The 14,748-nt window shown below is 49.7% G+C and overlaps 1 protein-coding gene across 3 annotated transcripts in view; it reads right to left on the bottom strand.

Annotated features, from left to right (window-relative positions):
* RBBP8 (RB binding protein 8, endonuclease) overlaps nt 1-14,748 on the bottom strand; it is a 2,310,314-nt gene that overhangs the window by 1,312,226 nt on the left and 983,340 nt on the right. The window lies entirely within an intron of this gene.

Genomic DNA, 14,748 nt, shown 5'->3' with positions numbered 1-14,748 from the left:
TAGGAAATGTTCGGTGAAATCTTTTGATTAGACGAGGCGCGTGGACATATTCTGCAGGTTCCCAGGACCTTTCTTGGGGGCCGTAACTTTTCCAGTCAATCAGGTAAAATAGTTTAGATTTGGAGATCTTAGAATCCAGGATACTTTTGACTTCAAACTCGAGTTCTCCATCAACTAAGATAGGTTTTGGAGATTTAGTTAGTCGGGTTTTAGGTTGCACGGGTTTTAGTAGAGACGTGGAAGACCGGGTGTATCTTCATGTGAGGGGGCAAGTCCAACTTGACCGCTACCGGATTTACTATGGTAGTGATTGAATAGGGACCAAGGTATCTTGGGTTGAATGTGCGTGGTCCTTTTAGAGATAGATATTTGGTGGATAACCAGACTTGATCTCCTACTTGATATTGGGGGCTTCCTTCCGATGTTGGTCTGCTCCTTTCTTGTATTGTTCTTTAGCCCTTTGAAGGTGAGAAACGGCTTCCTTAAAGGCTTGGGTGATAGTAGAATGCAGGTGGTCTACTGCTGGTGTTCCAAGATCTTGGGGTGGATCCAAATCCGAGGTTCGAGGGTGACTACCGTATAAAAGAAAGAACGGGGTCTTCCCGGTTCCCGAGTGGACAGAGTTATTGTAGGCATATTCGGCTATCCAAAGGATATCTTTCCAAGTTTTTTCAGTTTGTTGCAGCATGCAGCGTAAATACTGTTCCAGAGTTTGATTGGTCCTCTCGGTTTGTCCGTCGGTTTGGGGGTGGTGGCTGGTCGAAAGTCTCACATCAATTTGAGCCGACCGACAGCAACTTCGCCAAAAATGAGAAATAAATTGACTACCTCGATCCGAAATTAGAACCGAAGGAAAACCGTGCAGTCGGACGATGTTTTCGAGAAATCCTCGGGCCAGAGTTGCTGCTGATGGTAAGCCTTTGAGTGGAATGAAGTGCGCCATCTTGGAGAATAGGTCCACGATTACTAAGATCGTATTGTATCCGGAGCATGGAGGTAGATCGGTGATGAAGTCCATAGAAAGCGTATGCCAAGGGCGAGGTGGGATGTCAATAGGGCGTAAGAGGCCGGCTGGTTTTTCCTTTTGACTCTTGTTTTGGGCGCATACTCCACAGGACATTATAAAGTCTCTGATATCTTTTTTCCAAGACGTCCACCAGAAGTAGCGCTTGATCTTTTCCGAGGTTTTGGCCATACCGGGATGTCCTTCCATTAAAGAATCGTGATAACAGGAGATTACCTTTTTCTGTAAATCTGTGCTGGGCAGGTATAACCGTCCTTGGAAATACAATATATTGTCCTTCACCGTAAAGTCCTTTCCCTGCAGATGCCAATTCTGTATGTCTCCTGGAGTTACCAGTTGCCTGGCCTTATCCTTAACTTCTTCAATGGATTGTGTGGCGATTACACCCAGAATTCTTTGTTCGGGAATGATAGGTACAGGTTTAGGATTGATCAAGTGTTCTTCCACTCCCATCCGAGAAAGGGCGTCAGCTTTACCGTTTTTCGTACCAGGTCGGTAGGTAATTATGAAGTCAAACTCGGCAAAGAATAGTGCCCAACGGAGTTGCCTAGAGGATTGAGCTTTCGCGGTTTTCAAATATTGCAGGTTACGGTGATCTGTGATCACAGTAACGGTGTGTCGGGCCCCCAGAAGATAATGCCGCCGAGCCTTAAAGGCGGACTTGATAGCCAGAAGTTCCTTATCAGTAATAGTGTAATTGATTTCAGGAGGCGAGAATTTGCGGGACCAAAATGCCACGGGATGCAACTGATTGGTTACTGGGTCCTTTTGTGATAAAACTGCTCCCATGGCAAGACTCGAAGCATCAGTTTCAACAATGTAGGGGAGTTCTGGGCGAGGATGTTTTAAGATCGGTGCAGAGATAAATTTAGTCTTCAAATTCTGGAAAGCTTGTTCCGCCTCGGTAGACCATTCAAAACGTTTGTTTTTCTTTAACAGGGTGGTGATGGGCTGGACTATTCGAGAGAATTCGGGGATAAACCTGCGGTAAATGTTAGCGAAGCCTAACATGCTTTGAACACCTTTTACGGAGGATGGCGAAGGCCACTTGAGAATTGCATCGACCTTCTTTGAATCCATACGCACTCCGCTAGGTGATAATATGAATCCCAAGAATTCAACTTCAGTCACGTTGAAAACACATTTTTCCAACTTCGCGAAAAGTTTGTGTTGACGCAACCTCTCGAGGACCATTTTCACGTGTTTCCGATGTTCAGTTTCCGATGAAGAATAAACGAGGATGTTGTCAATATAGACAACGACACACACATCTATGAGCTCTCTGAGGACGTCGTTCATAAAATATTGAAAGGCGGCCGGGGCATTGCAAAGTCCGAAGGGCATGACCTGATATTCAAATAGCCCATACTTGGTGCGGAAGGCCGTCTTCCATTCATCGCCCTCTTTTACTCGTACCAAGTGGTAGGCTCCTCTGAGATCCAGCTTTGTATATATGCATGCTTTTCTGACTTGGTCCAGGAGTTCAGGGATCAAAGGTAACGGATATCTATTCTTAACGGTGATCTGGTTCAGGGCGCGATAATCTATACAAGTTCTAAGGTCCCCTTCTTTTTTTGGAACGAAGAACAAAGCTGAGGAAGCAGGGGACTTGGAAGGACGGATAAACCCATTCGCTAGGTATTGATCCAGGTATTGTCGGAGGTGAAGATTCTCAGGCTCGGTGAGGGCATAAATTCTACTACAAGGAGGGGTAGATCCAGGTATCAGGTCTATCTGACAGTCATAAGACCTATGAGGAGGTAGAGAGTTAGCTTGATCCTTCCGGAAGACATCTTGGAATTCTAGGTATTCGGGAGGTAACTGGGGAACCTCCGAAGAAATTGCTGCCAGTGCAACATCAGATCGAGGGTAACAAATGGAGACACATTCTGGAAACTGAACCGTTCTTGCTCGCCAATCGATCTGAGGATTGTGCTTCTCTAACCAAGGAATTCCTAGAATAATCTGGAACTGAGGGGCCTTGATCACATCGAACACGATCTTCTCATAGTGTCCATCTTGACTTACTAACGTCACTTCTTGGGTGGTATGCGTTACTGGTCCGGAAGCTATCTCCGTACCATCCACCGTAGTAATGACGTCCTTTACAGCCTTTGGACAAAGAGTCAGATTCATCCTCAATACCATTTCATGATCCACATAATTGCCGATGGCACCACTGTCGACGTAAGCTTCAATCGCATGTAATCGATCCGGACGTTCAGGGCTAATGAGGACCATAGGTATCACGAAATGCGAGGTCACGGAACTGGTTTTAACGCTCGGCAAGAGGACCTCTATTCTTGTCGGGCGAGGTCGTTTCCCTGCTCAGAGTTTGTGACCCTGGTAACTGCAGCTCCTACTGCCTTCTTGGCTGGTTTCACCGGACAGTCTCGAAGAAAGTGCCCCGAGTTTCTGCAATAGAGGCATAATTGCAGCTGTTTTCTCCTTTCCCGCTCCTTTTGGGTTAGTGGTCCTTTCAGGCCCCCTATTTGCATGGGTTCCCCGGAGTCTGCTCCTTTGATAGGAGTTGGTGGTTTGGAAAACACTCGAGCATCAAACTTGGAACGATCGGCCTTCCTGTTCTGTAGTCTGTGGTCTATTTGAATGACTAAGTCAATATAGTCCGAGCAGTCTTGCGGGGGATTCACTACTTGGGCTAACACATCTTTGAGCTCTCCACGTAGACCTCTATAAAACAGCGTAATCCTTTTGTCCTCAGGCCATTGGGTTTCCACTATCAGTCTGTTGAAAGACGCAATATAAGCCAAAAGGTCTTGATTACCCTGTCGTAATGAAAGGAGCTCATTGTCCAAGGCCTGCCCCAGTGAATGTCTTGCGAACAGTTTTTCCAAGCTGAGCTGAAAAGCTTGAAAATCATGGAGAACCGGATCATCCTGATTAACTAGAGGGATCGACCAATCTGCCGCACTGCCACTGAGGTACGAAAGCACGAAAGCTACCTTAGCTTGATCTGTTGGGAAGGCTGCTGGCCGGCATAAGAAGTGCAAGCGGCACTGATTAATGAATACTGCAAACCTCTTTCGGTCACCAGAAAATCGTTCGGGCGGAGCCAGAGGCACATTCCCGGGTAGGTTGATCTGCACTGGGTTCGTAGGGGATGTTGAAGGATGATTTGCCCCTGATGCGGGCAACTGAGTTTGTCCGGCTCGTGACTGTAGCAATTGTCTAGCGAGATCATCTGTTCGCTCCTTGGAAATAATCAGTTCCCTTCTTAGAGCATTCGTTTCCTGGCGGGCTGCATGCACTTCTGCTCTTAGTTCCCCAAGTAACTGGGCTAGCTGGTCGGTATCCGAGGTTTCCATAGCGCCTGGGTGGGAGTTTTGCGGTAGGCTTTGCGTTCTGTAACGCTCACCTGATTCCCGCAGAGGCGCCGGTCTTGACTGGGTGAATGCTGTGTCTTCAAAGGTGATGTGTAACACACGGTTGGTTCCTCGGGCTGGACCTCTGTGCACTGTGTGTCTGACTCGGAGAGTAAGATGTCTGCAGATAGAAAATATGGGATTAATGAACTGGGGTTATGAGTGCCTCTCTCCTCTTCCCTTTTTCTTCTCCTGTAGGACCCCAAAGGTTAACGATCTCACCTTAGGTAGGTGAACGCCGAGCTCTCCATCTGCCTCGGGGGCAGGGTGCCGTAACCAGTTTCTTCACTGGATAAGGGTGCAGGCCTCTTGACCTCAGAGGACTGCTGTCCGTCGTTTACTGCACGAACGGTAAGTTCTGGGCACTTCAAATGTCTTAAAAGTCTTTAAGTGCGTAAGGCGTAGCTGCTGTGGAGCGGTGCCGAGGAGCACGTGAGTATGGCTTTTGACTTATGTAAAGTTCTTTTGTAATGATACCTCTTGTTTTGCAGGGTTCCGGCGATGGCGGATGGCGGGCTGAAGAGAGTTGAGGATCGAACCCGCGTGAGGAATAGAAGCGCTTGGAAGCACGTAAGTGAGCGCTTGTTGCCTGCTTCACGATGCGCACTAACTGTCTCTTTTACCTTGCAGGTACAAGTTCGGAGCTTTAGAGAAGCTGAAGGGTGCTGGGATACCCGCTGATTTTGGCATGGAAAGGAGTGATGGCACGTGAGTAGTAAAGTTGCCCAATGTCTCTAAACGCACCTTCTTTTGTCTTTCAGATGCGGGAATGCAGCGCGAAGGCCTCCGGAGCGTGCGAAGAGTCGGTAAGCCTTTGTCTTTCAGATGCAGGTATGCAGCGCGAGGCGTTGGTGACAGCCGCTGGACCAGGTAAGAGATGCGCTGCCACTGAAGACCGTAGTGCTAACCTGTTATTTTTTTGTCTTTAAAGGTGCTGCTGAAGACTGGATTCCAGGATGGTAAGCCTTTGTTCCCTTAGGCACAGGATCAGAAGACCCGGTGAGCGTTCTGCTGCAGAGAATGCAGAATAACGCAAAGCAAGATTCATCCATCGGGTATGGTTTAAATAGCCTCCTGTAGTGCTTAGTTGTCTCCTTCCACGGCCTCGCCTAGGTAAGAAAAGAGTTCCTGCTTTCCAGAAGAGTTCCAGTGTTCTGAACCTAGGGAGTGGCTCCTGCCCCACCCAACAGGAAAATTAGTCCCAAACAGAAGAGGATCAGGGGCTCAACTGGCAGGTAAGTAAGCAGCATGGTCTGCTGCAGGTAAGTCCACCCAAGCATTATGAGCCCGGCGCTTCCAGCGCTGGGACTGGGTATATTTATGAGCCTGGTGCCACTGGCGCCAGGACAGGGTCCAAAAGGTCCCAATTGGGACTGGCCGGCACCCGGAACCGGGGTTATGGGTCTGCTTCCAAGGGAGTTGGGTAAGTCCTGACCCTTTGGAAGCAGAGATCATGACATATGCCCTGTGTTCGTCCCTGCAGGTTCATTCTCATTGACACTATCTTATGATCAGCTAACCCCAATGGGCCTACCTCCACCTTCTCCACTCTCCTCATTAGGTCGGCTGATACCCAAATATAGTCAATTCTCGATTGCGATCCGTGAACCCCTGATAGGAAGGTGTATCCCTCCTTTTCCTCCTACAATGCTCTCCAGACATCCCTTAGTTCCACGCTCTCAAATCTATCCTGCAGTTGGGGCGAGGCTACTGCTCCCCCTCCTGGACTTCCCTGGGCTGTCCCGTCACAAGTCTTATGCCACGCCATATTGAGATCCCCCATCAGAATTACATGGCTCTTTGAGAAAATCTCCAATAGCTCTAGCAGACTCCTCAACAATAATTCCTGACCCGTGTTGGGAGCATATACTGATGCTATGGTTATGCTATTCCCTTATGTTCACCCCTTACAAATATGTACCTCCCACCCCTGTCCCTGTTGACCTCTGAGACTCTGCAATCCATGCTGGTCTTAAAGGCTAAAGCGAATCCCCTTGTTTTCGTCGGCCCAGATGCAAAGAATATCTGGGAGAAGCCTCTTAGTTTAAGTCGCTCTTGGTCCTTTTTGAGGATGTGAGTTTCCTGCAGAGCCAATATATCTAGTCCTGGCCCCCTAGTAAATCTCTCCAACTTCTTTCTTTTGAGTGGGGTGTTGAGCCCCCTTACATTATGGGTTAGCCATTTGAATGTACGGTTAGCCAGATCGTCCTCATGATCGCCTCTTTTATCCCCCTCCCACGGTCCAAGCCCCTGCTCCCCACCCTCCTCATTGGTCTCTGCCCCTTGTCTCCTCTGATTTATGATCCCTTTGTTGTGTGGTTGCCGTCCCTCTCGAGTCCTCCCCTGTCTTCTCCCCCCCTCCTGCTGCCTTTCAGCTGCACCTCCACCCAACCTACCCCCCAATCCCACTCCCCCAGACCCAAACTTCAGGATGGCTCCCCTCTCCTTCCCCCCTACCCCCTCCCACTGTACCCCCTTCCCACCGGGCTTGTCTGCCATCACTGGTTCCAAGATGTTTGTGCTCCCTGTGCCCCTAGTTAAACCTATTTGTCCACCACCTCCTGTTACTACTGGTGCTATGGGGTCGTCCTTGCCTCCGCTATCCATCCTTCCCTCCAGCCTTTGGCCTCCTCGCCCCCTTTCGGGCGTGGGCCTCTTAATGTCGCTCTCCTTCTGCACCTTTCCCCTGCCGTCGTCCACTCCCAGGGTCTTGGTCTTGTTCTGTTCTCTGGAGGGGAGAGCCCCTCTCCCAGCTGCTCGTGATCCAGATGTAATATATTTGCTGTTCCTGGGGGGAGACTGCTTGCTTTTGTACCCCTTCCCACTCCAACACCAGCCCGAAGTGGAATGTCCACTTGTAAAAGATTCCCCTCTTGTTCAGCTCCTTAATGATTAGGCCCATTTGGCGATGCTTTATTAGTGTGCTATTCGCTAGGTCTGGTTATAGTGCAATCTGCTGGCCCTTGTATAGCCCCGGCTCCTGTAGCCTAGCTGCCCTCAAGACTGCTTCTTTTTATCCATACCTTGCAGTAGTTTTATTCTAATGTTGATTCTCTGTGACCTGTTCTCCATATTCTCCATTTGTAGCTCGAGCTTCTGTATGCAATGTTTAAGCATCCTACGGCTTCACTATTTGCTGTGACCTCTTTGTCTACCTCCTGCAGACCTCCTTCGAGTAAGTCAATCCTTTCCACTAGCTTGCATACATCTTGCCTCATTTCCACCAACGCTGAGTTGAGGTCAAATCGCAACAACTGAAACTGTTCTTGAAACCGCCTGGAAAGTGCCTGGAGGGCCAGCATTTCCCCATGGAAGTCTTGACTAGTTATTGGCGCCGATAACTCTCCTGCTGCTGGGTTCTTGCATTCTGTTGCACGGTCCGAGTTGTTCTTGCCCTGGTATCTTGCTTCGAGGCTGGCCACAGTGTGGGGAGGGTGCCCGGTGTGTCCCCCATTATGGGGGCCGCTTTTCTAACTCTGCTTTGGAAGTCATTTAAGCCCCTGGGCCCAGCCCCATCCTTCAAATGTTTTCCTTTTAGAATGGGCCATAGGCCACGTCGACACTTGCAGCTGATCAAGGATGTGGGGGCCTTCTCCCAGTCTTAAACTTGGATCCCTGTATTTTGCCATGTTTATGGCCTGCCTGTTATTGTAGGCCTCGGAGTCCCCACCTTGGAGATACTATCCACTGGCTTGCCCTGTTCCCCCGAGGGCCTCTGGGGGGGATCCGCTGATCAGGCCCTGGCCTGCTTCTTAGTCGAGTCTTAATGCCCTCCTTGGTCGGGTCTCAATGCCCTCCTTGCCTCACTTCTGCGTTCTCTGGTGGTTAGGGGCCAGGCCGGGGACTCCGGTATGCTCTCCCCGCCTTTTTCGGGCTCGGTGTTGTTAGTGCCAAGGCTATACACCAAGACTTCTTCTGCCCAAGGGACCTGCGTTAATGGGGCCCGGGCCTGACCCAGTCCCAGTTCCCTGGGCTCTTCTGCCTACCTTTTCTGCGGCGTTCCCCGGCGTTGGGGGCCTACATGGGTTAGGACCAATGCTCTGGAGAGGTATGCTGGTCCCTTCTCCCTGGCCCTATGCGGTAGTCCCTAGGATCAGGGTCGGGAGCTAAGCCCCCGCCCCTGACTCACCACTGTTGGATCCGCCTCAGGGGCCTTCTTCCTTCTGCCAGCTCCTTCGGGCCCGGTCTGCTGCGTCTCAGTGGGGGCCCGCTCCCGCGTGGGTGCCACCCAGTTGTACACCCTCCTCAACTGCTCCTCCTCAGAAATATACACTGATGCCCTTCCCAGGGTGGAAAGCAACCGGTGCGTGTGTTTAGGAGAATTCTCTTCTAAGGCTAATTTCCTTTACCTATAGAGTCCCCCAGCAGCTTTGCTGGATTTGAAGGGTTTATTTTTTTCTCCTGCTAAGAGCGAGACCCTTTTTTCCCCACTCTTAGACAGATTGCTAGTGTGTGTTTTAGGCTATCTTGTGTGATTATGGTCTATGAGGCTTTTCTCACCCTCATAGGAATCATCTTTTTAACATGTGTGGTACACAGCACTCTCCGTGCCATACCACAGGGGTGTTGTAGCGACCCCCAAACAGACTCCATACCCTGGGACTGACTACTGTCTCCCAAGGCATGTAAAGTCCCCATTGACTTTACTAGTCAATACTTATGAACTAACCAGTACAACCCATCTTACTATGGAAGTACTGGAAAGGGTTAGTTTTTCCCTGGTGTTCATTTTCGAGGGGGTACCGTACAGTCCCTCTCTCAAAAGTTTCTGGCTGGTGGCAGTGGTTACTACCGTAAATATTCGACCGCGAATATTTCCATATGGGATTTTCCCACTGTTCGAGGCTACCACTTTTACTGACAGCCTCTAACATACCACCGGTTTATTTTAATATTAACTTTACTCCGGTATGTTTTTATTGCCAGAACTTTAATAACATTTCTTTCTCATGTCTTTCTCTATAATCCTAACCCAGGTCGGGGATCCTTTGTTCGTCCTTTTGGCGGGCTTCTGCACAGAAGCCCTCCTCTCGGCGCCACTGAGTCTGGGGTAGACAGGATGTGTGGGAGGGGGAATAGGCACCCTGGACAGGGTTGCCTACGCAACCCAAGTCGCACTCTGCCCTGATAGGCTGGGGGGGGGGTACTCCCGCCAGGAGAGCCACCCCACTCTGTGAGTGACAGCTAGGCTGTACAAATGGGGGTCTTGCTGCATAAAAGCAGGACTGGAGAACAAGACGTTGCCACTGGAACTAAGAAACCGAAGAGGAGAGAAGCTGAAGACATCTGCAACGACTGAACCACCGGTGACGCCCTGCTGCAGATCCTCACCACTTTTTTCCAACGACTTGAGAAGATCTTCCTCTGCAAGAGCCTTCTTCCCTTGAGCTGGTGGGGCCAACCAGTTCGCCAATCGCCTTCCAGGACCTGCTTTGGTCGAATCGCCAGTGCCCTGCACTCGGAGACCGGATAGCCAGGCACCCGTCCACCAGGACCGCAATTTAAAGCAGCGTACCTTTTATTAGTTTTGGCAGCACCGCGGCTGACTTCATCCCTGGGCAGTGCAGTAACTCGAACCTTCCTCCACGACGAGAGCCTCTCTTCCTCTGCTGGATCTCCCGAACTGCAGGAACTGCCAGGAACTACCGCCACCGCAGGAGCCTCTTCTACTTTAAAGGAACATTGTTCTGCCAAGCCACCCGTTTCGTTGGGTATCGCTAAAGGTGTTTTAAATCCTTTACTTACCTACTGGGCTGGCCGACCCTCTCATCTAACATTGTCTTTCACCTTCTGCAACCGCCTTTTCGAATCGTTAAACAAAGACTTGACTGCAGCTACTAGAACAGTTTGATCGTGGGCACATTGCCTTGTACCATTGACACTGGCACAGGCCTATTGACTCTGGCGAAATCTGTTACAACTGCCTTCTCACCTAGAAATGTGTTGGTGCACCTAACTCTTATAACCACCTTTTTCCTTCCCCTTTTTTTAAACTTGTGAAGTGCCATTTTGCTCGGTTTTCACCTCAGTATTGCATATGCTAAAGTACTGCCTTGCCTAACTTGTTCACAATCTACTTGGGAAATGTTGCTGGTGTTTTAAAGAGTCTAAACCTGTATAACCTGTCCTTTCCCTCCCTTTTGAGAAATTGTTAGAGTGCCGTTTTGCTAAGCTTTCACTCTTGCTCAAACTTGTCTACAATTTAAATATGGAGTTGTGTATACTTTTCTGGACTGATTTAACTTGCTTTAATGAAAGTGATTTGTGTGTGAACATCAGAGTGTGTAAAATAAATATATATATTCTTTTTGATACAAAGCTTTGGACAGTGTTTCCTTGTTCCATAGTACTGAGGCCCTAATGTGTAAACCCTGAATACTGCTCATCTCCCTCTTGGGATAAGTCTGGCTGCTTAGCCACAGCTACCAACTAAATCTTTGTGGTACGGACTGATACCAAAGGGGATTTAGCGCATATACCTGTAGTCTTAATCTTATGTAGTGCTCCCTAAGGGAACTGCACAGGATTCTACCTAACAACGTGCCTCTCCTGCGATCTGCCTGATGCCGGCGGACTGCGTCCTCTGCCTCCCTGTCACACTACTCCTCTCAGACAATGTGCTTTGCCCGTCACCGGCCCAGGTAGTGTGCTTCCTTCCCTGGCCTGGCTGGGTCTCGCGGCTGCAGCACCTCCACCACCTTCTGCTGGGCAAAGCTTGGCCCCTCACTTCAACCACTCTCCCCGCCTCGTTGAAAGTCTACCGGGGGGGTGAGCGCGCCTCTTCCCAGGCGTTTCACTTGCCCTTAGGGGTGGTGAAACCTCTGTATGCTTGTCCTGGACACCGGAGCTGCCATTTTGGAATGGGGGAAAGGAGCTTGTCTTGCTCCGAATACACTCAGGTGCTTGCCAGCCACCGGCACACAGCACACAATAAGGAGAGCCTCTCTCTCCATGGGAAAACCTGCTACAACGCTGCTTCCTGCTGCGCAACTGCTACATGTAAAGCCATCCATCTTGGAGACCCTCTCAGGACCGACACCTACTTTAAAGATAGTGGTGGCTCCGGCGTCTCCATTTCCTTCCTTCTTCCACTGCCACTGGCAACCTCTGCAACTACTCCATCCCCTTCTTATGGCCTGCACCTGAGGGGACCTTATCATTTAACTGAATTCTGCAGTTTCGTGCCTCCGAGCCCCTCTTCCTCATCCAAGTACTTGGAGTATTGTGGAACTTGAAGCCCCCAAATGTTCAGATTACTTTCTATGTTCTGCATATTGCCTTCAACTTTATTCCATTCATTCTTATCATTAATTATACTTTTTTCCAAGAGTTTTTAAACAGATCAATAGTTGGTTCAGACTTAAAGGATAGTTCCGGGACTTTTTTTTTATTGTCCCTACGGTTCGGCCATGTGTTTTTAAGCATAACTCGGTAGATCGTAGAAAACTTTCCTATGGACCTTACCCGACTTTTCGTCCATTAACGCACTCGAAATCAGCCGCCATTTTCTGATAATCCTATCATTCCCCCCCATCGCCCTGGCTCACCTGCTTTTGCGGCACTAAATCAAATCCCCCGCCCCTGAGCCTGACATCAGCAGACGCGTACCGCCCATTTCCCAACGTCAAAGCACGTTTCGTGTCAACAATCGCTGCGCCTCAGCTAATGAAGTGTCGCCATGGAAATGGCAGGACGCCTCTTTCCTCAATAAGTATAAACACACCGTTTCACAACACACAGCAGCAGATTTTCGATTCCATTACTCTCTCTGTGCTACTTTGAGTATTCTGTGACTCGTTTCTGTGCTCTGGTCAGCTACCTTCGCCGCTTCTAGGCCTTGTGAACACCTGTACCATCTCTGTAAATTATTTTACTTTCTTTACCACACAATGGCTACAATAATGCCGTATATGTACGAGCCCGAGTACACCGAGGAAGAACTACTGGAAAGGCAAGCACGCGAAAACGATGGGGATTCGGACGGCAGTTGGGAGGACCAGTCAACGGATGAAGAGCCTGGACCATGTCGCATGGACGGCGTCTCCACCTGGTGCACGTGCAATCGGTGCGAGCTAATGCCAACTGAGGAGGAGAACTGCTGCTGCCGTGAAAATTCCGGGTGCTTAGCCTACATTTCGGAAGGCGAGCCAAGTCCGCAATGCATCACCGAGCTGCCAGAGTTCAGGGAAGCCTGCCTCTCACGGACCGTGTTGAGGATGATGATGGTGCTTATGCACGAACTTCGCGGCACTGTTCGTCCGCGTAATCCGAGTAATGAGTAAGTATACTCTGGTTTTGATGTCAGTGAGTGATGCCACTACTATGTCATATTCTAGATAGACTTTTTTTCAAAGCAGAATGACATTTTTTACCTGAATCGACAGTGATAAGAAAGTTTTGTCATTTTAATACAGTTTGCATCTTTCATTTTCACAGGTGGTACAGGCTGGTGGCCTATCGTTGCTTCACTTGGTGGCTTCACGGGAGGCTCGGACACCGCGTTCGGAGAGTAATACCAGCCTGTGCGGTACTTGCCATTAGACAACATTTCCCCAGCGACAGTGGACAATACCGCAGATTTTCCCTGGATGTGCTGCAACCGGAACTTTACAATGTGTAATGTTTATTATTTATGTTCAATTGAAATTAAGATCTAAAATAAAACCCAACATATATTTTAACAATGGTTGTTTTGATTTTTTAAATGAATCTAGTGCGTCTCCATTGAATAGTCTTCCTGTGCCTTGTCTTGTCACACCACATGTCTCCGGCCAGCATCCTCCCTCACGCTGGCCGCCCACCTTCAATCCACATAACCGTTGAACCCATATGCAGCAGACATACATATGTTATTTTGCGGGTTGGCATCAAGCCTCCCGGCCTTGCCTCCTCCCCCAAAAATACTTACCACACCACTTTGTTCAAGCGTTGGCAATAAAAGGAAGGCCGTTGGATTTTATTGATACAAAACATGGTTATAGGTAAATAATCAATATGGTTGATCATAATAAATCATCCTTTTGGTCACCGGGTACAGAGATGACCCCCTCTGGCCCGTGCCGCCTTGCCACCACAGGCCAGCCTGCTGCTGACTAACTGCCTAGGCATCCAGGGTCTCCAGGGTGAACTGCACCCATATATTCTCCTGGGAGGCTGAGGTATTTATAAACTCACCCCCCTGCCTTCCATGTACTAGATCCTTCAGCCTGCCTCTTACATGCAGTGAGATGGCCTCTCCTTGGTGAGGCCCTGCGGCAAACGAGTCTTGTCTGCACGACCAGCGCCCTAATCCACACCCCCCCCCCTGCCCTATCAAAGGCAGTTCGCACCGGGGTACTTGTGCTGGCAAGTGGAGCTGTCAGGGAGCGATAAAGGCCAAGAGGTGCCAAACACCATGTACACTTCAAAGTGGTCTATAGAGCATGGGTTGTTGTTCCCATGTCTACCTCCAGACCCCGTGTCTCCTGCCAAGCATCCCCCCTCACGCTGGACGGCCCCCTGCAATCCACATAAGTGTGTCTCCATTCACAAGTCTTCCTGTGTCTTGTCTGCACGACCACCGCCCCAATCCACCCCCGCCCTATCAAAGGCAGTTCGCACCGGGGTACTTGTGCTGGCAAGTGGAGCTGTCAGGGAGCGATAAAGGCCAAGAGGTGCCAAACACCATGTACACTTCAAAGTGGTCTATAGAGCATGGGTTGTTGTTCCCATGTCTACCTCCAGACCCCGTGTCTCCTGCCAAGCATCCCCCCTCACGCTGGACGGCCCCCTGCAATCCACATAAGTGTGTCTCCATTCACGAGTCTTCCTGTGTCTTGTCTGCACGACCACCGCCCCAATCCACCCCCGCCCTATCAAAGGCAGTTCGCACCGGGGTACTTGTGCTGGCAAGTGGAGCTGTCAGGGAGCGATAAAGGCCAAGAGGTGCCAAACACCATGTACACTTCAAAGTGGTCTATAGAGCATGGGTTGTTGTTCCCATGTCTACCTCCAGACCCCGTGTCTCCTGCCAAGCATCCCCCCTCACGCTGGACGGCCCCCTGCAATCCGCATAATGCCACGACATATACACGTCATTCATTCACAAACACACCCCTGTTTCGAATTCTTTATAACCCACTTCATATTTCTAATGAGCACTTCTTTGCGCTTTGCTGGTCAACCCGTGAAGGTGCTGGTTATCTGCTCTTCGTCTCTGTGAACTTCCGTGAACACTTCGAGGAAACTCCTCAGTTTGCAACCTGTGAACTTCTCCCTGTTCTACGACAAGAAACTACTCTGATCCCTGCATCTAACTGTTTGTTCGTCAAGGTAAGGCCATGTACCATAATCATTTTGCGT

This window comes from Ambystoma mexicanum, chromosome 5q (genome assembly GCF_040938575.1).
Source record: "Ambystoma mexicanum isolate Mex_15411 chromosome 5q, UKY_AmexF1_1, whole genome shotgun sequence".
Classification (NCBI taxonomy): Eukaryota; Metazoa; Chordata; class Amphibia; order Caudata; family Ambystomatidae; genus Ambystoma; species Ambystoma mexicanum.
This window is presented reverse-complemented; position numbering and strand designations above follow the sequence as displayed.